This window comes from Theropithecus gelada, chromosome 4 (assembly GCF_003255815.1).
Source record: "Theropithecus gelada isolate Dixy chromosome 4, Tgel_1.0, whole genome shotgun sequence".
In the NCBI taxonomy this organism is placed as follows: Eukaryota; Metazoa; Chordata; class Mammalia; order Primates; family Cercopithecidae; genus Theropithecus; species Theropithecus gelada.
In genome coordinates, this window is record NC_037671.1 from 94,991,647 (window position 1) to 95,017,112 (window position 25,466).

At 36.7% G+C, this 25,466-nt stretch overlaps 1 protein-coding gene across 1 annotated transcript in view; it reads left to right on the forward strand.

Annotated features, from left to right (window-relative positions):
* Positions 1-4,562: 4,562 nt before the first annotated feature.
* Positions 4,563-25,466, forward strand: part of FUT9 (fucosyltransferase 9) — a 197,980-nt gene continuing 177,076 nt past the window's right edge. Inside the window, exon 1 of the mRNA XM_025383616.1 lies at positions 4,563-4,806. The gene's annotated coding sequence lies outside the window, so the exon portion shown is untranslated. The remainder of the gene's footprint in view (positions 4,807-25,466) is intronic.

Below are 25,466 nucleotides of genomic sequence, written 5' to 3' on the forward strand. Positions count from 1 at the left end.
TGTACTAGGACACATCTCAATGTTGATGATTCTGGGGCAGTTTTTCCTGGTAATCGCTGTTTCTTTTCAAAGTGAAATTTCAAGTCATCTTTCATTTGAAGAATGTTTCTTTCTTTAATAATATATTTACATATTTATTTTCCCATCATTTATTTCTTTTCTCTAATTGTATATCTATTGGATTACCATTCCCTATCTTCTCCATCTTTTGTATTCTCTCTAATCCTGTGTAGTTTTTCTTTACTTGCATTTTATTTTGTTAGCCTTCCTCATTTCTGTCTCTTCTTTTCCTGCCTGGGTCTATCTCAGTGTGCATTTTACCTCGTAATTCTTCCATTTATATTCTTAATTTGTGAAGGTATTTTTTTTCTTCACTTCTTTTCTGAGTTTCTCCAGCTATGTGTCACCAGCTCCTATTGTCTGTCATCATCCCTTCCCAAGTTCTTGCATTTGTACCTTGTAGTTTTAATTTATAGAAGCAATTCCTTCATTGTGCCTTTTTGAACATTTTTGCCGTAATGTTAGAACAAATTTTTCAACTTCTCCATGACAACATTGTTGTGGTGTGTGTTCTTCAACAATGGAAACATTTTACTACTCCTTTGCAAGTCTTTTCCTATACTGCTTTTGTGTCGACAGTGTGTCCATTCTTTCTTCAATTACTCATATATAACTGAGTTAAATTTTTCTCATCTAGGTTCTTGGGAAAAGGAGAGCAAAATAACATCTGGGGTTTTCAAAGGGTTTCTCTTCACTGCTGTTACAGAGATAGACTCACTCCTCTGCCTAATTTTTGTGTATCCCTCCATTACTTCCCTCAAGGCACATCCAAGTGGGCTTCTTTCACTAGCCACACTGATTGTTGGAAATTCCAGGTCCTACACTGATTGGTGCAAACAAGATATATAGGTTTCATAAGTCACAGTAAGATCTTAGCTTCAGAAATCATATTTTTGTAGGTTTCCTGAGATTAGCCACAACAGAGTCCTCTACATTTGTCAGGTTTCTTTCTTTCCTCCATTTGCAACTATACCCCAACTCTAGTTCCTGAATCCATTGTTGTAATCAATGGAAATTGATTTTGGTCTTCTGAGTGAAAGTCTCACTTTCAAGAATCTTTTTTTTTTTTTTTTTTTTTTTTTTGCATATTCTCAAATTAGGTATCATTGGGCCCACTCTCTGCCCTTCTTTCTTTCTCTTCTGAAACTTCTGGTTGATCTCAGCAGTTCTGGGATCTCATATACAAATTTTGGAAACTGCAGATTATCTATCTTCTGATTTTACTGAAAAAAAGTTGTGACTTTTTTTCCTTTTGATTCTTTGGTACATTGTTTGGGAGGAAAAAGGGAAAATGCTCATTTTTGCCACTGTCTTTATAATAGATTCAGTCTATGCATTCAACAGTGCTAATCATATAGTACATATATAATTTTTAGAAGTGTCTGCAACCTCAGAAACATTTATTATTCTCCATTTTTCTCACTTTGAATAAAAGCAGATGTTTATTTTTTAAAGTTAAGGCTCACCAAAATTTTCTCTTGCCTAAAAAGTATCCACTGTATTCTGTTACTACAACAAATGTGACTTTCTTAACTAACCCTTCAGTCTCCTCGTTTCTTCAGCAGCTCACATAAGGACTGGTGATAGCAGAGGCTCATAATCTGTCTTCCTTTACTCCTAATCTTTTTAATGTCTATAACTAAATTATTAAATATTTATTCTTTAAGCTTGAAATTTGTCATGATCATCATTATTACTAGAACATCTTTCTTAGTGATAAAGCTTTTTTCATTCTGTCACTGGACTCTTAAGCCTCACAAAGGCACAGTTAGCAATTTTCTTAACTGTGATATCCCTGGGACCTAACATATTGTCTGCCTACAGGGAGTGCTCATTGAATATGTGTTCAATAAACAGAGCAATGATATTTCCTTTGCTAACCAATATCTGGCACTCATGCAATATCAGCTCAAAGACAGGGTTTTGAATCTTTCTGATTTTAGAAAATTTCAGCATGAGAATTTGTTTTCAATTAAATAAGTTCATAGGGTCAGGGTTTTAAAATTAAGCTTTTATTGTATTAATTCCTTAATTTTCCCATGGTGTAATGCTTAACACAGTACAACAGTAATAGAGATGTAGAAGGAGAAAGAAGCATAAAAGGGTAAGAATGCTGTAGTAAAGGTGACAGAGAAGTTTTCACCCAGGCTCAGAATCTACATTGAAACGCAAGTCCTTCAACAGGAGAGTTCAATGCCATTCCATTGCTTATCATCCTGTTCTTGTCTCTGGTGGGCCAAGTGGCTGGGGATGTAAGCTGGAGGCAGGAGTTAGAAGCTTGCTTGCTCTACCCCAAACATCACCCTTTTCCTTTGCTTGGCTGTAAGGCATTATAGTTTGCATTTTTGTCTTTGCCATTTTAGAACCATAAAATGAGACTATAAGCTATTGCGTTATAGTTTCATAATTATAGGAAGAAAATAGCAAAAATTCTCAAAGGTAAATTACTTTAATAAGGAAGGGATGAGAAATATTTTAAATAGAAATGAGAAAACAGAGATTTAATTAATTCGTGGTAACCATCCTCTGCCCAAGTGGCCGCTGGCATTTGCAAAATTTATTGTTCACTTCTGTAATATAGGCACCACTGAGAAGACTTAGGGAGCTGAATGAATTGTAAGTCTTTGCAAACCTTTTCTTTCTATGGTCTTTATGGAAAGAATAACAGTGGGTTAATTTGCATGGTACACCTCTGGATCTCTGAAGACAGTAACACATGCCTTTTAAAAGGGAGGTGTATTCGAATAATTAGATGTTTGTTCCTAAATAAGGAGGTGGTTCTCTCATTCAGGTCATTAGGTAGATGTTGAACCAAATATTTTCATTAGCAGATATACTCAACAGGATAGAGTCTAGCAAGTTGATGCCACTCAGCCCATCAAGTAATACTTTATCTCCAACATTGTTTTTTCCTTCATGTGAATGTATACAGGAAAATCTAGAGGTTTTTAATCAATATTTAGGTATGGCCTATTGCATTGAAAATGTTTTTCCACGTTGCATTTACAGTCAAGAGAGCACTTTTTAAAATCTGAGAACATTTGTTATATAAGACACACTTATGTAAAATGAACTGCCTACTTTATTTATTCTAGAGACTATGATCCTTTAGGCTTTTAAAAAAATGATTCCACCAACTGAAGGATTACTTCATTTAAAAAAAAAATTTTTTTTTAAAGCAACACAACCAGCCAGCCAAACAAAATCAGAATCTCTTTCCCTCCTGGGAATGTCTGGGAATAATTAGCTCACCTTATGTGTTATGTTATTTGAGGAGAGTTTTACCAGGCTTTTTTTTTTTCTAGTCATATCTTTTAGACACATAATCTACTTGCTCCCTGTCTATCCCCAATTACCACGTGAAAATTATAAAGTAAAATTACGGCTCACGGAAATCAGTTAATAATGTTCAGTTGTTTTTATATTTTCTGAATGTGTGTTAATTCACCCTCTCGATCTCGCGCGTGTATCTGTCCTCAGTACAATATCTATTTGCATGCACCTCTTTGTAGTTTGCGAATATACAGGATTGATTTAGAGTCAAATAGAGCAAAAGAAAATCCACACTACGAAAGCGGGACCAACCCTAGGAAAATGCAGGGGGAAATGAAAACCTCTGTGATAAAGAGATTCAGAGATCTTTCAATCTCTAGGTTTTTAGGATGTTGAGAAAAGGGAAGAAGGAAACCAAGACAGAAAGTAATGGGGCTGTCACTATGCCCTTCACACTTACAACCTTCCTAGATCATTGAGAACACGGTCCGAGGCAATTGGGTCAAAATGATATATGTATATATTTCTTTTTTTTTTTTTTTTTACCTCTTTAGCTGGTCAACCCCGGCGGTAAACAACCAAGGCCACCACTGCCCAGGCAACAGCTCCAAGGGGCAGGCGATGGTTGCCGGCGTTGAGCTCCCTGCTGGCGCCTTCTGGCGGGACAGCCGGTGCCAAAGAGCGGCCAGGGAAACAAACACCAAAGGGGGACTATACAGATGTCATGGATGCACATGTAGGATCATAATCTGTCCAGAAAGCGAAGAGAAGGAGGGCGACAGGCTACGGGATCCTGGTCCAAGAGCCGCCGCAATGGAGCGGGCGGCGGTGTGCGCGCACAGGTGCCACAGGCCGGTGGCGCGGCGAGCTGTAGCGGCTGCCTCCCGGACTCAGCACTCGCACCAGCGCGCTGAAGCCGTGGCTGCTGCCAAGCTTGGGTAACCCCCAGCCTGAGCCACGAGAGGAAGAGCCCAAGGAAAGGGCGCGAAGGGGGAAGAAGGGTTGGGTAGAAGGAGGGCGAGGGAGAGACCCATGGCCTCATCTTCCATTTCCCCTCCCGAGCTCATCTGGTGGGAACCTTTGCTGTGCTCCTGCGCGCCTCCCTCCCCACCCCCTCAACTCTGGGCGACCATCTCCCCCTCTCCCCTTGCTCACCCCCCACCCTTCCTGCTCTTCCGTCTCTCCCTACCGCGTGCCTCCTCCCCTCCCCCTCGCCCCCCTCCCCTTCAGCAGCAGTAGCTGTAGCAGCTTCAGCGAAGCCGGAGATGGGCAGAGAGCGCGCGCGGCGCAGCAGCTCCAGATTCACTGCTCTCCCCTGCAGCTCCCCGCGCCCCCGTCGCTGTCGCCGCCTCGGTGTCCCCCAGCTCCCGTCGCACTCTTAGGACAGCGCCGCCACCGCCGCCTGGCCCTGCCTGCCTCCTGCGCCGCGCAGCCCTCGCGAGCGCCCCGGATGGCGCTTTACCCCCAGGACCGGTGAGTAGGCGGGAGAGTGCCGGGGGTCGGGCTTCAAAGCTTGGCGCGGAGAGAACATCTTTTGATTTGGGAGGCACCCCAAACCAGCTGCTGTGATTCTTCGTCCTCCAGGCAGAGGGTCCAGGGAGGGTGCTGCTCTGTGGTCCCCAAGGGGATGTTTGATTTCAACTCCACCTGCTGGCAACCTGAACCCCTCTCCCTCTCGGGGACAGCTGCCTGCAGCTCACAGTCCCGCCTCACCTTCCAGCCCCCAGGCTCCCACAGCAGCAGCAGCAGTAGATGGCCCCGACCCTCTGGTCACCTCAAACACGGTCATCTCTACTCTTACCGTCCCTGCGTTCCTACCTTATGCCAGTGCGCAAACGCCCCCATCTGCCACCCTTCACCGGATCTCGCGCTGACAAAGCCTTCTCCACAAAGTCCTCCCTGACCCACCTTCTCGCCTTTCCCAAAGCCTGGCTCGCGAGCCCCACTGCCCCGTCCTATTCCTTCCCAGGGTGAATGGTCCTCGGTGAATTCTGACCTCATTCCCTCGACACAATGGTGCCTCTCCAGATTTTCTGACAGTCACCTCAGGAAATTGACACAGACACGCTGTGATCCTGGCTTCCGTACAGTTACTTTGTGTGTTACTCAGTACCTGGGCTGTTAAGGGTATGATCAAGCATGAAAAAATAAAGACAGAAAACAAACCCTTTGGAACCAAACTTTTTGTCATTGTTGTTTTAAAGCGCAGAACAATTTGCATTGCTTAGGTTTGTTCTGTTCATTGAGAGGCGTCTTAGCTGAGTACAGGAAACACACGTATTTTACCTGTTCCTGCGGAACTGGTCTTACTTCCAGGTTAAGAACGGAGCACCTGCCTGGGCGGGGAATCTCTTTCAGCAGCAACACTATCAAAAGCTCAGCAACGCTTGAGGATAAGAAGCTTTTTCTTGAAGGAGATGAGAGTAGCACCAAACTTACCCTTTAAAATCTTCTTTGAAATTGCAATCAGCCAAAGCTCTTATTTTTCTTTAGGTGTAGTGGCTAAAACAGGGATATAGGAGGATTAGAAAACGTTGTACCAGGAAGCTCCTGCACTATTTGGGTGCTTCTGGAGTTGTGTAGTATCTTAGCACCAGACGGTATTCCTGTAGAAGTTTTCTTAGGGCAGTAGTCATTTCTTCTGAAACCATGTTTACTGTTTTATTATTTCTAGTTGGAGTGCGAGAAAATAGAGTTGTGTTCAATGAATGAATATGAGCAAGGGGGATGGAGGAATAAGTGAACATCGGGAGGGGTCAGTTAAATAATAAAATTTGTGCTCTCAATTTCTCATGTATTGAAATCTTAAAAACAAAACTACCCCACACAATTTGTGGTTTAATATTTTAGAGAAATGATAAAAAGACATTTATTTCAACGTGACATTTTACTCCATGGAACCCTTGGTCATAGGACTTGTGTTCTAAGCAATATGGATAAGTATATCCAGAAATAAAGGTTAGGAACTTTAAAAGGTGGCCCATTGTGTCAATATAAATTTCCTGATATTATTGTCACTATAATTTGATGGGAATACGAATTAAAGTGCCATTCTTGCTCTTGCAGTTGGTGGAGAGAGATGTATGCTTCATCACCTTAAAGGAGCAAGTCTCAGGCTATACAAGAAATAGGAAGGGACAGTTGAACCATCATCTAGGGAATTTGTTAGTGAATATTGCCTTAATACCTTCTCCAATGTCAGGAATTTTTGTTGGTTTGTTTTCATTCAAACTGCATCTGAGCTTTTATTTTCCTGTTGTGTAGACATAGGCAAAAATGCACTGAGCAAGTCCACTGACAAGGGGTGGTTTAAGTAAATGTGGATAGCTGCACTAAAAGTCAAGAGGGGCTGTGAATAATGACTTTACTGTTGGTTTTCTAAATTTGAAAATTTTAGTTAGTTATATTTAGGGCTTGACTAAGAACATTCAAAGCTGTATTTAAATTTGCAGTTGCTGCAAATATCCACATGTGGCCATGACATGAAGATAGTAGGTATGTCAGGAGCTGAATCAAAAGATTATTTGATTATTTCCATACATATGTTTAACATTTGGGTAACAGTAGGGTGACTACTATGCACAGTATATCCAACAGTAATTAATCTGTATTGGGACTGATACATCCTAAATTGAAAGCAAGGTGTAATACTTTGATCAGTTATTTCCCATAATTATGTTAATGATAAATTAAAGTCAATGTATTCTAACATAATTCCAATTAACATGAAAATATTAACAAGGTCTCAGAATTGTCTGTGAGAATGCAAATAACTAGTCAGCCAAAAATTATGGCAAGAATTTCTATAAAGAATTACTGGTGAGCTGAAAGTCAAGATCTGCCAGGATTTAAGGTCATTGTCATTAGTAAGACAGACTAAACAGTTAAATATAACATATGGGGAGGTAAGGCACACCAATATTGGAATGGCATATCTTTAAGTACCATTGAACTGTATCTTATAATGCTCATAATCATATGCCACCTAGAGGATGATGGTTTAAATTAAGTATTTGCAATGTTAAATATAAATTAAACATTATAAAGATAAATTTAAAATTATGGAAATTATATAGGTTATTCTATCAACAAGTTGCTGTTGGTTGAATGTTCCTTGTGAAACCATGTTTTGCCTTGTGTGTGATGAAGAGAAAGAATGGTTGAGGAAGAGAGAGCTGCAGGAAGGGAGACATAGAGGGAAACACTTCAACCCCTTGGAGATTGGCTTAAATTATTTAATCCAATTAAGGTAACTAAATACAAGTTCTATTATTTTGGTATTTGGGATAACAACTGTTTTCCCGCTTGAATTTTAGGATATGACTCCTTAATTATAGCAATAAAAATATAAGTTTTTAAAAATAAAGTCTTTTATTACTTTTATTTAGTAAAATCTGAGCATCAAAGGCAAACTATTTTGTGTAATCTAATTGATGAATTGAACTAAATAAAATTCTAGACAAATTTATAAAAATACTTTGAAAAAGAAAGCACACATACTCACACCTCACACATACCTAAAATTACGATATTAGATACAGAGCTAAACAATTTAGTGTCTTATGAAGGCAAAAGGATTCAAAGGATAACCACATACAATATTTTTATACTTTAATATATATTTTTATATTTTCTTTTTCATTGTGGTGGATGCATTATTACATTTTTATAAGTATTTGCATTTTATTTATAAATTCATGTCTATATTATAAAATGCAAATTTTATAAATTCAAATAATCCCCAAATTACACTTTTAAGTATAAAATTATTACATAAATGTTCATAATTTTGCTTTCTATCTTGCATTCTGGAGGGAGTATTCAGCAGAACGCATTCTCAAAGAGCAAATATGTAAAATGAATATTTCAGAATAAACGTGATGATTCAACCAAAGTTTTACAACAATGCTATAACGTGATACTCTCATAAACTCTAATGTACAATTAAAATTCCTTACAGATACATTTAAATTGTGTGATTTTTTTACTTGTGACTGATTGTGTAAAACACAATTTTATTCATTTAGCTGTAAATGGGATGCTTGGCATTCTTAATAGAGTCACAGCATTCAGATGTTGATTAGAAATATAGAGAGCATTCCATTTCTATTACTCTAATGACTTGCTCAAGGTTGCAGAGTGGTTAATAGAAACAGAGTTCAAATCCTGGTCTCCTGACTCCTTGCTGTATTTGTCTTCTATAAAATAAAAAAAAATTTTCCACTTATTTTATTTTAAGATATTAATAAAGGAGAAGTTAGTATTAATGTTAAAGAAATCTGAAAATAAAATGAAATAAAAGGTCTGTGCTTCTTCAAGGACCATCTCAATGCTTAGTCTTCCAACACACCATAGTTAAAGGTAATCAGTCAACCAGACTTCTTCATTCACTCCCACCTTCAGGTTAAAGCTTGGGAAATATTTAAAAATTAAACTGCAACTAGCCCACTTAAAAATCTTTTAACATTTTTGCACAATTTTTATTAGAAATTCCTCACTTATGCAGTATAAGTCTTTTCATGTTAATAGCATGTCATGGACGCTTCCATATAAACTTTTATAGACAATTGACTGAAAAGTACTCCTAAAAAACAGGTTTTAGTTTCTGTAAACAAAATACACTTGTTTCATTTCCATGCTGATTCAATATTTATGTCATCACAGAGAAAGTTTCATATCCATATGTTTATTTATTTTTAAATTTTTACCTCCATAGACTGTGAATTGCTCAGGTGGTCAGGGAAGGTAAATTTGTTTCACAAAATTCCAGGCCCACAGATGAAAATCTGGCACTTTTAGCTTTCTCTTCACTGATAGCCAGAGGGATCAATGAAAGTGAATGACTAAATCAATGGGAAACCATCATCATTAATGCGTAAAAAATAAGCTCTCAAATGTATTCTTGGTGATGGTGGCTCATCGCCATGATTTCATCTAGGAAGAATAACATGGTGACATATTTTGATATCTCAATTACATTTTCTGGAACAATACTGCATTATCTAAACGTGGTTGGATTGATGTAAACTAGGGGAATCAGTGATCTTGTACTGCCGGGTGTCTGGTTCAAAAGCTGAGGCATTGATCTTAGGCATTGGTCTTCTTATAGAGCATTAAGATGCAAATATGGCTGAAAGGAAAACTACATCTCTAGGGCTCCCCTGACATAGTTTCTTTAGAGTGTAATTCAGCCTCTCTTTATTGAGGGCCTATGGGGCAAGAACTGAAGTGATGATGGCAGGCACAAGAGTAAGTATGATTTAAGCTCTGACCCCAAGCAGCTTAAAGTTTAAGTGGAGAAACCAGCAAGAACAAATAGAAAGGAGTGATGAGACACCAGCTGCTTTAACCTAGGGATGTCACCTTGGTATTAAACAAGGGTGTCCAGGAAAAACTCAAAAAGACCAAAAATGAATAAAAATCTGTCTTGTGTAACATGGATCTAGGCATGCCGTGGCTAAGGCTTGACAACAAAAATGATTTAGTTCCTTAAAAAAAGCAAGTTTCCTTTGCTTTCTATATTAATTTTAACTCTGACAGAGATTTTTTTTTTTTTTTGGACAATGCTGGAACCTATTAGGAGAACGAACATAGGTAGTCCCAAACTAACAAATTCAGTGGTTGATTCAGTCCTTGGAGGTCAAAGGGTAATCTGTTAATGGAAATGTAACTAAGTATATACTTTTACAGTAAGTAGGAAATGCTTACCTTTTAAGAAACTTAAATCTTCAAGGAATATTCACAGAGAGGTACATGCAGAGGATGCAGGGAAGGAGGTTATGAACAGTATATGTAATATCTATTTCATAATCAAAAGTTTAAAAACCACTTTAATAAGTTAGACAACCTTAAAAGGTATTTGTAATTATCTATATTTTATTTACTCTGGTGAATATTTATTGAACAGTTTCTATTCAGTGATAGAAAAGGAGGATGACATATAGTTGGGATGATAAAATATATACTCATTGAGTAATTTGGGAGTATATGGCAGCATTTAAATAATATGTATTACATGTCATCTGACCTAGAACATGGACTGGATAATTACTTTTATACCCAGACAAAGTTTATAATATTTATGTTATTGGAAAAAATAATGGCCTCAAACAGCTTCTGAAGGTGCCTGAATTATGCTATAATAGGAACAGCTTACGCCCATGAAAGATGTGATTCATTTATGTTCAATATTGGTTTACCAAGAGAAAAAAATAAAGTATTCGATTTTTACATAAGAGGGAAAAATATACCTCCTAACTTGTTGACTGTTTTATGAATTCTTTACTACTTTATGTTTTCATGACATTCATTGTGTGAAGAAAGTGACTGAGTTACATGGGTAATGTGATTAGAGAGCCTCAGGGAAAAATGGGGAAATCTGTGACATGAGATGAGCTACAAGACACAGGTGTTAATGATAACGATGTGTCACTCTAGGGAGCCAACTGAGCTATTTCACTAGTCAATTCCTGCTGACTTTCAAGGGTCCTACAGGATCTGAGATTAATTTAACCCACTAAGTTAAGTATGAGTGACTGGTTGTACTCCTTGTTTTGAAAAGGCTGCATGAAGGCAGTCAATCCAACTTGTCCTATTTGTCTAAAACAACAGCTTAATGGTGTTTGTCTGTCTGCACTGAATGGTTAAGCAAGAGTTACAGAAATGGGCGTGGGAAAGACATCTGGAGGTGTTGACAGGTATCGCATGGGAAATACAGAAGCTGAGACCATCTCCTTTATTTCCAATGGATTTTTTGCTATGGCTAAGGTGAATGTAGATCAAATCATGGTCCGAGCTGTCTGGTGTGGGATGGCAGGTCTGGTAGAGAGTTAAATTTAAGGCACTTGCAACAGTTGAGTGAACCACTTTCTCATGTAAAGCTGAGATGCCACTGGAAAGCCGGGTGAGCTACAAGCTGGAATATACTCTTTCTATTTGATAAGCAAGGTTCATAGGACCCCTTTTTATCTTTGTTTGTCATTGAATCTGAATTGGTACACCCCAAAATGAAAATAGTATGCCAGACAGTCATAGGGTCTTCAGGAACAGGAGTTCAGTTCTGACAAGAGCCCAGCAGCAAGCTAATAGCTACTTTTCAAATGAGGTGTACCTGGTAGGAGTATATCCTGTATGTTAAGGAGGTGATCTGTCCAAAATCCCAAAGGGCTCCTGTGAATGGAAGCTGCTTACATTTTCCTGGGGCTCCAATTAGAAAAATCATTAGTCACAGAAACTGGTAGCTTACAGGTTAATTAGGGATGTGGGACCCCAAATGTCAAGAGAAGGCCACAGCCTGCTAACACAGTGTGTTGGTTTATGCTTCATTCAGAGATGCTGATGTTTTGGACCAGCTAATATAGAAGTCCGAGTAGAATTTCCAAGTGAAGAACATACCATCTCCAGTACCCAAAGGTTCCAGTAAGATCCTGAACATTGCTTTTGTTTGTAGCGAATGAAGAGACAGCAGTTTTTCTTTGACTACCAGAAGGATTGAACATTGTGAATCTGCTCATATAGTCCCAAGAAACTTTATTTGACAATTGGAACCCTGATTTTTTTTTCAGAATTTATCAGCTGCCGTGGTTGATAGAAGTGTGTTAGCACCACAGTCAAGACCATTGCAATGGAAGCTCCTGACTGGCTCATTAACAGGACATCATCTGTAGAGTGAAAGCTTTGCACCATAGAGAGTAGGGACATTCATGCTGACCTATGTACTACTGATGGCAAATGGCAGAGGAATCTTGGTACCCCTGGGAGTAACCTGTAGTAACTTGGGAGGTTACTACAAATGTATATTGGTGGCTATGTCACATGAATGTGACTTGATCTTTGTCCTCTGAAGCCAGCGGTATAGAAAAGCTGGCATTGGTACAGTCCAAGACAGCATACCAAGAGTTTAGTCTGTGCAATGGATTCAGTTACATAGATAGTTGGGATTGTGAGACTAACAACTTGATTCAGTTGGCGATAATCTCTTCTAAGTTTCTAGCTCTCATTACCCTGTTTCACTGATCGTACAGTGCTGCTGTATTAAAATATTGCATCTCTTAGCGCCCATGTTCCCTTCGAGTCTGCAATCAAGGCCTGATTTTCTTTTCTCTTTCTCTTTTCCTTTTTTTTTTTTTTTTTTTTTTTTTGAGACAGAGTCTCGCTCTGTCGCCCAGGCTGGAGTGCAGTGGCGCTATCTCCGCTCACTGCAAACTCCGCCACCTCCCGGGTTCACGCCATTCTCCTGCCTCAGTCTCCCTAGAAGCTGGGACTATAGGTGCCCGCCACCACGCCCGGCTAATTTTTTATTTTTTGTATTTGTAGTACAGACGGGATTTCACCATGTTCGCCAGGACGGTCTCGATTTCCTGACCTCATGATCCGCCCGCCTCGGCCTCCCAAAGTGCTGGGATTACAGGCGTGAGCCACCGCGCCCGGCCCCTCTTTTTCTTTATACTGTTTTTGTTGGATCATCTGGGCGGAAGTAGAGAACAAGACCAGAAATTGATTTACGTGTCCTATTAACACTTCACTACATTTGGCCTTTCCCAATTGTGATAATCTCCCCAGGCACTTAACTGATGATGAAGTATAAGCACTTAATATATTAATTACTATACAATCGGATATAGAAAAAAACAACAGTACATTGAATTGCCCAAAGGGCTCCACTCATGAGATCATGTTAGCTTGCCTTTCCCACTGTGAATCCTGCTTAAACCCCATTAGCTAAATCAGACAATCTTTTTCTTTCTATAAATCCAGTTTAAAACGTGACTTGTGTGTCCATATCCAAATATCCTAAAAGTTTTATTCCCTTATTTTCCTGAAATTCCTCAACATTCTTGGATAGGTGCATATGTCATTTGATACCCATTGGGAATAGGGATACCCTGACCTGTAGTCATGTTTCTCTTTAAATAAACTGAGATTATGGGCGAGGGGCATAGAAGAATCAGAGGGCAAGGGAGGAGAGAGACTTCATATGTACTATCCCAGTTCCAATGATACAGCAGTGGCTCATGGCGTAACCAAATTAACTTAGAATATTGTTGTGCACCCAATACTCTATATTGGGAGCAGGACTCTTGGGGCTGGCACCGTTTATTTCATCCTTGGGAATCCCTTGACTCAGAAGCCACAGATACATTGCTGTTTTTGCTAGGGTATGGGGTTTGTGACCTCTGGCTGACTCAGTCTTGGCTGACACAGTGGTGACTTCAAAGCATCCACCTTACTTTAGAGCATTAGCTGCCCCATTATCTTGTATCTGTTAAGCTCTCCCAGTTTCAGCATCAAGGATAGGGAAGTTTCTCTGCACAGTGTTGATGACCTCAAGAATGTACCTAGGTTTCTTTGGGTCTCTTTCTCAATTTTCTAGTGGGTCAATTTTATCAGAATTCTAGACACAATCCAGGCCAGTAAGAGCCCAAATACTAGTCAATGCCTTATCTGTGGTTTTCCACAGGAGTTTTTCTGTCTCAGAAAAATCTCCTCCAGAGGAGTAAAGCTTTCTTATAGCAGCAAAGTCCCGCTGCAAAAAGCTTGGATGGATTTTCTCATTACTTCCAAGTGGACCTACGGTTGACATGAAGGAGAGATTTAGCTGTAAGTCAACGCAGCATTTGCCATGATTCCTTGAGAAGCAATATGATCCATAACCCCTCCTTTCCATTGTGAGCCAAAATTCTAATGATTCACCTGGTTTCTGGTTATGGAGTTCCCCTTTTCACACTCAATATATGTACACATTACTCTTAACTATTGTCTGAAAGAAGGTAGAAGCTTCTGCCTACCCAGTGCAAATCTTAGTATTAGTTGTTACAGTGCTGCAGGTCTGAGACTGGACTCCAGATTCCAGTCTCAGACAAGGATCTTGTTCCATTTAGAGAAAAATTCTGGCATCCATACTTTACCTATTTTTGTTATTTAGCTTACAATGACCTCCTTGATTCCTCCTCATTAAAAGGGAAGGAAGTTAAAGACTGTCTATTGCCTAGTGGCCCATATAATTTGTAAACATCTATGTTACTGATTCCTAAGGACTTCTCTCAAATATTTATTTTCCTGAAATTTCTCAACATTCATGGATGAGTGCATATGTCCTTTGATATTTATCAGGGTATATGGATACCCTGACCCTAGTTATGTTTCTGTTTAAATAAACGAGGTCATGGTAGAGGGACAGAGAGGAATCAGAGAGAAGGGAAGGAGAGAGACTTCATACGTACTATTAGTTTCAAGTGATGTGGTGGTGGTTCATGGCATAACCCAATTAACTTTTAATATTTAGTAGGTCTGCAGGGCTCTCATCTTTCCTCTTCCAGAAAGCCATGAGTTTGTCAGCTTCCCATCCTCCTCACTAACGTTATAAAAATCTCTGAAGCGTCGGAGAGTTTTCCCTGCTCACAAGTTAACATGAAAACCTGCCACAGTTGAATGGATGCTGGTAGAAAACAATAGACTCCTAGGTCAGAGGTGAAGGACAATTTATTTTTTACTGCAATAGCAGTAGCAAAAATATCAACATTTTTGTCCTGTTCCCTGGGTCCCGATTTCCACAAGGCAACATAAAGTATACACATTACAAACAAAAAGACCCTGAATTTAAGGAATTCTACCCTTTTATAATGGGCAATGAGCATGCCTCCCTTTGTTCCAGAAGATACTATTTCTGTCCTCTAAGGCTGTCTGCTTTACAAACATCTTTTTAAAATAGTTCAAAACAAAAGCAGCCAATGATTCTTTCATAAGATGTGCAGAAATGTGAAAGACCCATGGGAAATTGTCTCCCAATAGTGACGAAAGACTTCAATAAGTGACTGTTTGGATAGGCTTCTTATCTGTGGTACGATATATGTTCATCCTTGCTATTTCCTCATGATGGAATGCATTAAACTTTTGTTACCTGAGATTGATGAACCTTTCACTAAGATAGAAAATAAGAAGGAAGCTTTTGGAGCAAATATATTGTATTTAAACTGCAATATTAGAGTCTTAATTAGTAATTCCTGACTATAACCTATATAGGTTACAGCACAGGGCATGTTAAAGAATTAAGAATTTCTATAAGGAAGTAAAAATTTGAGCCTAAACCACAAAATATATTACATATATATTTTGTGTAATTACAGTGTATTGTAAATCAAAATCATTAAGCAAAAATGTGTTATTACATGTTTCCCATGGCCGTAATGTTTCTCCAATGCTTTATAGTTTGAAAGGTGTCAAAATTTTCCTAAATAATCAAAACAAAAAGGTGCGATGCTGCTTTAAATGTTTAATTTTTTCAAGACTGAGCATAATTGTCATCTCTAATAGTCATCTCCTATGCACTAGGCTTGGACACATACCTTTCTCTGTATTGACACAATGGCAGGTTCATTTGTACCATTTTGTGCCTTTACAACATCATGTTGGCCTTATATATTTATGTTTCCCTGACTGGATTACTCTGAAATTAAACCTTGTTGCTTATTACTCTTTGTTCTCTTAGCGCCTACCACCCCAAATGAAGCATGGTGAGTATCCAATAAATGCTAGTAGAGATGAACTGAAAGTAACAGTGTCTGTTAATGTTGAATTTACTTTCAGATATTTCAGACAATTATGTCCCATGAGGAATAACTGAATGGAAGATGTAAAGAATATTTGAGCTGAAATAATTTATAAAATTTCTTAATGACCATTGTTTTACTTATAGTCATGTAAATATTTATATCCTGATACTCATTCCTAGTTTTGAGACACCCCGAAACATTTAAAATTTTGCATGTATAGTGAAACTTTAAGATTTTGTATCGCTTTTATACTTTTAGACATCGAAGAGAGGGCCACAAAATTAAATGTAAGACTTTGTTTAATTATCAAAAGGTTTGGAGTCACTTATTTATATTATCCAGAATTGACTTCTATTCTAATGCTGCATTAGAAATTTCAAAGCATCTTGCCTTTCCCCTTTTTCAAAGAGGTAGACTGAAGATGAATACATGTCCCTTTCTCTGCCCTGATGGACAGATGTTCTTTCTTTATTTCTTTGTCATAGTTTTTTGTTTCTCTTGCATTCAGATAGATGTCTGCTGCTCATACCTACCTTTGCGGTTTCTGTCACTACCCCACCTAATCATTATTGTCATTATCACCAGTGCTGCCAACCCTGAAATCTGGTGCATTTCTCCCCTTCCTCTTTTCTCTAATTTTCCAATTTCTTCTGACTTTTATTGCTTACTCATATTCTAAAAACAACAAAAACATAAACAAAAGGACTGTCTCTAAGGGACAGCTGCCCTTTCCTTCTGGGCAGTGAACTTGAAGGATCAGATAAAGTGATGGGTTCTCTGGCTCTTATTCTCTATTTGTTGATTATCTAAGGACTGGCTGTATCTTCACTTCACTTCAAGGGCTGTATTTTGCTGCTTTTTTTTCCAGAGCCATTTTGGAAATTTAAGAATTCTAAATTCTTGGACTTTGATTAGCCAATGTTTTGCTGTTTTCTTCATATAAAACAGGTCTTCGTAACTTTTTTGTCCCTACACTGCCTTGTTATTTAATAGCAACATTAACAGGTGAATACCTTAGAACTTATAAAATATGTGTATCATTTCAGAGAACAAAAAGGTTGGAATGAATGAAACAAAAGAAAGATATGTTTTTATGGGAAGCATGGAAGGTCAGGATATGACTGGCTTGCTTGGAGCATGTCAGTGGCAATCTTGTGCAGAAGAAAAGAGGAAGATATCAAACAATAGGAAAACATAGAAATATATGGAGATAAGAGGGGGCAAAGTAGCAAGTTCTAGAATAATAAAGACAAATATTTACCTATGTTATAATAGGGCTTCATGGAAACATTGCATTACATAGGAAAAAAAAAAACCACAGAACAGTAACCAGATATTGGGTTTAAATTCTTACTTGTTTATTGAGTTAACTATTCAATTGGTGCAAAAGTCATTGCAGTTTTGGCCATGACTTTTAATGGCAAAGTAATGCTTAATTAAACATTAAGTAACATTTCACATTTTTAATTAAACAAAGATAATTATCAACTATTTAGCTGAGAGACTAAAGTCAAATTTCTTAGTATATCTAAGACTCTTTTTCCTACTACATAACAACTTGCTTAATTATTTTGAATGTAGAATTAGATAATATGTAGAAATCTTTAAAACTGACTGGCACTGTAAATTTTCATTCAACAAATGTTACATTTTCTCCATACTTAAGAATTTAAGAAGACACAATCATTTCAGCTTGTAACAAATAAAATGAGTCTATTTTCCAAATAGACAGTTAGCAAATGACAATCAGATAATCCAATCTGATAATCAGCAACTTGGAGAATTTTGGAACTTTCAGAATATTATATAGTAATGCAGGAAGAAGCATATGATGAGCACTGAAGAGTTAATTAGAATCATACTTTCCATGACAATATGAAGTAAGTACTTAGAAAAGAAGGTATCTGTTTTAATAATTATTAAATCACAGTGGTATAACATTTTTTCCACAAGAATTAAAACTCATGAACAAAAGGAGTTCCTCTTTTAACTAGGATGAACAAAACTGGAAACAGTGTCAATCCCAGCCTCACAAGACAAAGCCAGATGAACTACAAAACTATAACTTTTGTTAAAACTCTTATAAAACTGAGTTCACTGGGCAAACAAATATCTAGGTTTTCAGGAAATGATAGGTTCCTCTACTGAGAAATGAGTCATGGGGATAGTGTCATACGTGGCAGAGAATAGAATAGGACCTGGCTGTCATACAAGCGATGATAAAAATTATTATTATTTAAATTATCTAACAAGAAATTCTGTAAAAAGCTAAAATTGTTACAAATTGCTAAAGACTGACAGTTTAGAAACTCTGGTAATCCCTGACAAAAGGGTAATCTGATGTCACCCATTGGGGCTTTTATGTGGACTTCCACCAGGTACTTATGAGAAATGTTGGAAGCAGGGTGGGGGACAGGAGGGAGCCTGTTGGCAAAACAGGTGCAGAGTAAGGGATTGGCTGCCACTTCAGATAAAACACAAAATCCCAGTCTATTCAAGCTCGCATCCCATATCCTAAGCACAAGGCTAGAGGAATGTAGTCTTTGGCACCCTAAAGGTCAGCTCTTGACTAGCTTAACTCAATGCCCCAAACTAATGACTTTAGAGTAGCAAGAGTATACTCTGTTTCTAGGTATAAATGATTGGCATCATTCCCAATTATTTTGCACTTGATATTTGACATTTAATTGAAAAATTATAAGATATACAAAAACTTAAGGAAAAAAAAAACCCATTGTCAACTTTAAGCAATCAACAAAACCAGATTTAGGGATGACCCAGGAGTTGAAATTATCAAACAGGGACTATGACTAATGTATTAAAGAACCTAATAGGAAAAAGTGGGCAATCTGCATGAAAGGATGGAGAATAATGGCAGAAAAATTGAAAGTTCAGGAAAGATCGAAATGAAGGTGAGAAGTGAAAGGAAATATTATCACAGATCACAAATTCTATAATAAGTGGATGAATTTACCAACAACAATCCCAAATATGTGTGCAGCTAAGAACAGAGTTTCAGAATCCAAGAAGCAAAATTGATCAAACTGAAAGGATAAAAAGATAAGTCTACAACTGTGGATTTTTCTAATGACTAGAACTCCTCTGTAGTTAATAGAACAAATAGAAATCAGTAACTGTATAGATGGCCTGAACAACGTCCTCAACCAATTTGACATAACTAATAATTATAGGATACTCCACCCAATAACAACAGAATATGGAAGAAAATACTTACAAAATACATATCATAAAGGACTGATATGCAGGATATATAAAGAATTATCACAATTCAATGAACAAAACCAAATAACCCAATAAAACAAGTTGCAAAATATTTGAACAGACATTTTAACAATGGAGATATGTGGTTGGCAAAAAAAGTAGTGAAAAGATGTTCAACACTGATAATTACTAAGAAAATTAAGCAAATTAAAATTGGAGTAAGATACCACTGTATAGCTATTAAAGCAAAACAAAAACAGAACAAACAAACAAAAACATGACCTTACCAAGTCCGAGTGAAAATGTGGACCAGTTGGAACACTGGTACATTGCTGGAAGGGATGCAAAATGGTACTGCAATTTTGGAAACTGTTTAATAGTGCCTTATAAAGTTAAAAATACAGATACCTGACCCAGCAATACCATTTCTAGGTATTTGCTCAAGTAGAATGAACATGTGTTTCTGCATACAAACATAATGAATATTTAAGTGTGAATGAATACCCATACTTGCCAAAAACTAGAAACAACCTAAATGTCTATCAACTGCTGAATAAATAACAAACTGGTATATTCATACAATGGCATACTACTTAACAATAAAAAGGATTGAACTACTGCCCAGTGAAAAATTGTACTCAAAAGGCTACACGCTGCGCAATTACATTTATATGACATTAAAAAAATAAAATAAAAACTTAGGAACAGAAAACGTATCAGTGGTTCCCAGGGGTTAGGGTGGGAAGTAGAGGCTGATTTTAAAATGACAAGAAGAAAGATTTTGGGGGTGATGGAACTGTGCTATATCTTGATATTCACTGGTGGTCTGTAGGCCTTTGTCAAAATTCATAGAACTTGCCACTTTAAAAAGATTAATAATCTGTTTGCAAATCATATTTCAATAAGCCTGATTAAAAAAAATCGTGAGTGGAAGAATGAAAGAATTCCCATTAGGTAGGTCTACATATTAGGCACTTTCTAACAGTGCCTAGAGATGATTATTTCACATATTTTTAATTCCTGGCAATTTGAACATTTGAGTATATGTGTGTAAACAACCTAATTTTGGTAAATAACATTTTTCATTATTCCAAAGTATTGACACACATCTATATTACTGCAATCTTTATTAAATTCAATAATCATAATCTAACCCTAACCTTGAAGAGTTATTGGGAAAGGCTGTTGAGACAGATTAGGAGATAAGAAAATTGTAATTCAGAGAGGTTGCATGGTTTGCTGGTGCTATTAAGCATTGCAGTCAGACTAGTAATCATATACTGGGAGAACTTCCCTTTATGTAGAGTTAGGGTGACTACCCCCCAAGATCATGGCCCAGTGTAGCAAATTAGACTAGTAAAAGATTATCTGCCCACAACTGGACAGTAATTATTTAACAGATAGTGTATCCTTCAATAGAGCAACAGAATATTTATTCCCTAGCAATTTATAAGGAAGCATACCTTTGACCTGCTCCATCTACTATTCATCAAAAACTTAGTTATATTGATTAGTATATTTTGGAGAACTGACTATTGCTCTAAGGAAATTGGCCCCAAATTTAAATACTTTACTTCTATTTTTAAGTCTTTTAAAATATATTTTTCCTAATAATTTATTTCTCAGTATATTTTACAAAATTCTTGATGGATAAGAATTTTAAAACAAAACTAGGATTTTATTTCAGTTAGTTTGAGAAATACTCATTCCCAGGCATTCGAACTAACTAAATAAAAATCTGTAGCCCCATATGGCCTATGGCTTTTCAGTTTGCAGTTCTTCCTTTAAATATTCTAAACTTGAGACCTGTGTACCAAGACAGCATTATTCTCACCTTTTGCAGAACTGATGTATCTGCATTATGTTTTCAGTTTACACTGAGCCCTGGGAAACATACTGTTACATTTAAAATAAGGTCGTTTTTAAAAAAAATCCAGTTTACTACATAATACAGAGTCCTTTTATGATAATCTACAGGAGAATGCTTCTCACACTTTGTTTTCTGGAGGAGCCGTAATTATTTTGTTACTGATTTTATTGAATGAACCTCTTTCAAATGGCTGCTATGAAACTCAGTGTCAACTTTCTATCCCTAATGACTACAGAGAGACTACGATATGCATTTTTAAATTATGTAACTTAATTTATGAATGTTCTTGTTTAATTTTATGTTTCCAATCTCATTCAGTCACTAATTTTTTTCTCATAGTGCATGTTAACTTTTAATAAAGTAAAGGACACTAGAAAGACAATAAATAGTAAGGAAAGAAAAGAAAGGAAGGAGTACTCAAATATGCTTGTATGCTACATATTAAATATTTGAGTAACTCTAGAGTACATTACTTCTTTAAATTTTACTCTCCTAGATACCTAGTTCAAAAAAATTCTTTGAAAATATAACTTTGAAAATTTTAATGTTTTCAAAGTTATAACAGTAGGGGGAAATGTAATATAATTTTCTATACATGAAAGTAGGCAGTAAAATTTACCCATATTTTCTTTTCAGAACTCCCTGTTCTTTACCAGGTTATGTAAACTGGGAGTCCCTTCGTCATTATCTCCGTCCATGTGGTCTCACAGTGTTTCAGGTTCCGATTTAAGCCTGGCCCTGTCTATAGGCAGGGTGTGTAACCAGAGAGATAACAGCATCCTACTGAGATAATATGCTTTTATTCCTAATGGCAACCTGAGGAGTAGGGGAACAGTACGTGTTATTAGAGCAATTGTAAGAAAACTTCAGGCCAGATTTGCATCCTGTTCAACTCGGCATGACAGTTTTTTGATTCCCGGAAAGAAGTTCTTAGGCTGCTAGGAAAAGAATCCAAGCTATTAAGAACAACTACATGTGGTTTCCAGCTCTCTACAATGAGAGTTGAAATTCTGTATAATTAATTACACCTTATGCAGATAAAAAGAAAGGAAGCGTAAAAGCAAACCACTCTGCTAGTAAAAGTATGAAAAAATATTAAAAGCTTATTGTTATCAGTAGTTTCATAACCACTGCCAAGCTTTGTTCTAAGAATTTGAATATATTGGATTGAGTTTCACCGAAGAAAGAGTAATTGTAATACTTTTCAGCTTATGAGACCTTACATCTCAGTCTCACAGAACTTTTTGATCACTAATTAAAGCTGCTAAACAGTTAGTGAACTTCTATTGAATAGAAGCATTTTCCTGATTGATGAGACAGTGCCACCATTAAAATTGGGTACAGAAATTCACAGATAGAATAAAATTACTGATAAAGGGAAATGACTCCACATTCAATTGAAACAGCAGGTCCAGAAAACATATAAGAAATAATTAATTACATAGGCTGAAAATTGTCCAAATCCCTGGAAAACTGTCCAAGGTCAATTTCCCTTCACCCTAAAATTATTTTCCTGAGGCACATAAAAATGTATTGACACAGACTAGTTGTATAAACAGCACAGAATATGTTAGAAAACTCATTTTTTCAAACTAAACAATTATATAGACAAGCTGTCTTCTTTCATAAATTTGTCTTCCGATATACCAAAATATAAATATTCATACACACTCAAATTCAAACACATATTTGTTCTTATGTACATACAAATACAAACTACCAAATGTGTAAACACATATACAAATATACTCACATGCAGATGCACATATACATATATATGCTTACACATAAAAACACACATTCATTAAATATATACACAAATACACACACACACATGCATTCATCCTAAACTTACTTAAACACCCTAAATTCAGAAAAAAAGCTCCAAAATTTAATAAAAGGGATACGGACATTTAACTTAGGAAGGGAAACCATTGAACAAACAAGAAGACAGAAAATATAAACTCTATACAGTGCTGGATAAGCAGGATCAATCTGACTTCCCATTGGTAGCACTTTTTCAGTATTCTTTTCTTATTTTCATCTTAGTTCTTGATCTTCATATCTTTTGGCTCCTTCCTCTAGCACATCATCCTTCTGAATGAAGCAGGCACAGGAGCAGAGGCAACCTCTGTACCAACTTGGGAAGATGTCATCATTAGAAGGAGTAGAGGACCATTTTATCATTATAACTGTTACTAAAAGATAATTGCCTATGAGGTTATGGTTAGGCACTATACCCCTATTACCTACTTATACTGTCCCTGTTTTATTTAGGATTATATCCAATGTCCAATATGAAATCAAAACGGCAGAGAAAAAAAAAGCAGAAAAACAAAAAAGCAATACTGTAAATTATAATTCATGTAAGGAGCAGTACATGTTCTTACATTATTTTTTAAATTATTGTGTTTATTTAATAATTTCTATCAAACTAGTGTGTACATATTTCAGTGAAAGTAAATGCCCTAGATTAGGAAATGAATCAACCAGCATGAATCCGTTTGAGATGCAACAGAACAGAGTGGTTCTGTATCACACACTTACTACTATAAGGGAAATTTAAATATGTGCTTAGAAAACCACCACCTACATCCTTATGCCCTAAATTATGCCAATCCAGACCCCAAACTTACCCCTGCATCGAACCCAGAGTGCTTGCTTAACAGGTGCAAAGAAAGTTACAAAAACTCTTAACTGTCGGTGAGAAAAAGAAATTAGCCATGATTTCTCTTGCTTTTTCAACTTTTAACTTTGTAAGAAAGACCAGTTTTGGAACAATGGCCTATTACAAAGCAGAAGCATGAGAAAAGTAGTTTGGGAACTACAAGGTACCAGTGGTTTGGATAAGAGGAGATAAGCAAATGATTTAAATAAGAGAACATAGGCAAATTAGCCACACTTTTCTAAAAGCTCTGATAAAAGAGGGACAAAAAGTCATCAGTTCAATTAATTCACTTAAGGTGATGAAGTTAGTAAAGAGAAGAAACCTTTGTTAGAAAAAAATGATATAATCATCCTCTATAATAGATTATATCCTTTCCATAAAACCAAAATGTGCTATTACACATATGAGGAGAGAGAGGGAGGGAAAGAGGAAATGAGGAAAAAAGAGAGATGAAGAGAGAATGAGGAAGTCAGAGAGAGAGAAGAGATCCTATTTATTTTGGGAGCATTACTGAATTACTATTATTGACATGACAAAAAATGCATAAATGCAATGAAAACAAATTATTTCCTCCCCTGTTTCTTTTCTTGGAACAGTAAATGTCACTCTGTATTTAGACATGAAGTTCACACTCTTCATCTCGTCTTCCTTTGCACCCATAACCTTATTTTCTCTTATATCTAATTCAGCTTCCTGTTATCTCTTAATTCATTCATCTAATACATTTAATTTCTTCCATTTTAAGAGGTGATTTTGGAAATATTGTCCCACAGTTTTGAAGACCAATGTAATGTAATATTTACCCAGGAGAACTTCAAAAGATACCTTAATTTTAAGTAGATGTATTAGGAAAGTTCCCATCTGCAAAAGAATACTTTTGGTTTTAGATTTCTCATATATTTTGAGCCAAAACATTTACACTTCAGAATAGAGATTCTATATAAATGCTAAATAAATAGCTTAATATTGAGAACATAATTTTCATTCAAGATGTTCTTTAAAAATAATATTTGCCTTAATTTTGTAAGGTTCTAAGCAGATTTCCATGCTGCAAGAGTAACAAATTATGAAGAGTAAACATATATCTGAAATTTGCTATTATAATTAAATAAAACCAAGAGCAATGTTAATCTGATACATTGAGTCTATTCATGGTTTGCATAATCATGATGGTGCAGATGATTATTAGGCATAAATGCTAAGTAATTCACATAAATGACTATCAGTAGAATTGCTTAGTTGAACTAATTTTTTGGGTTTCAGTTCTTCTCATTTTGTCAGTAGGGCCTTTAGCGGTGATAACTTCCCCAAATAACATGAACATTTAATCACGATTATTATTAACTCAAATATAACATAATGTAAATTAGTGTTTCTTCCTGACAGAACCTTAAGTTTCTTTCATTGGAGAGCTCTTCAGTTCATCCAGGAAGCTGAGTCCCAGATTAAAAATCATGGCTGTGGTTTGTCTGTATTTTGGAGTATCAAAGGAGACAAAAGAAAAGGAAAGCACCTCCAATCCATCCTAATAATAATCCCACCTTCCTTCCTGCTTTCATATGACATTTATTTAAACCAAACTATAGCTGTGCTTCTCAAACTTCACTGTCCATGTGAATCACCTGAAGATATTGTTAAAATGCAGATTCTTATTCAATAGGTCTGGGTTGGGATGGGGGATTTCTAACAAACACTTAAGTAAACTGCTACTCTGGAAACCACACCTTGACAAGCAAGGGTCTGTAGAACTAGAAAGGTAGAGACCTTTTAGTTCATGGCTCTTAACCAAGAACCTGTGAATCTCTGAGACATTTATCCACAG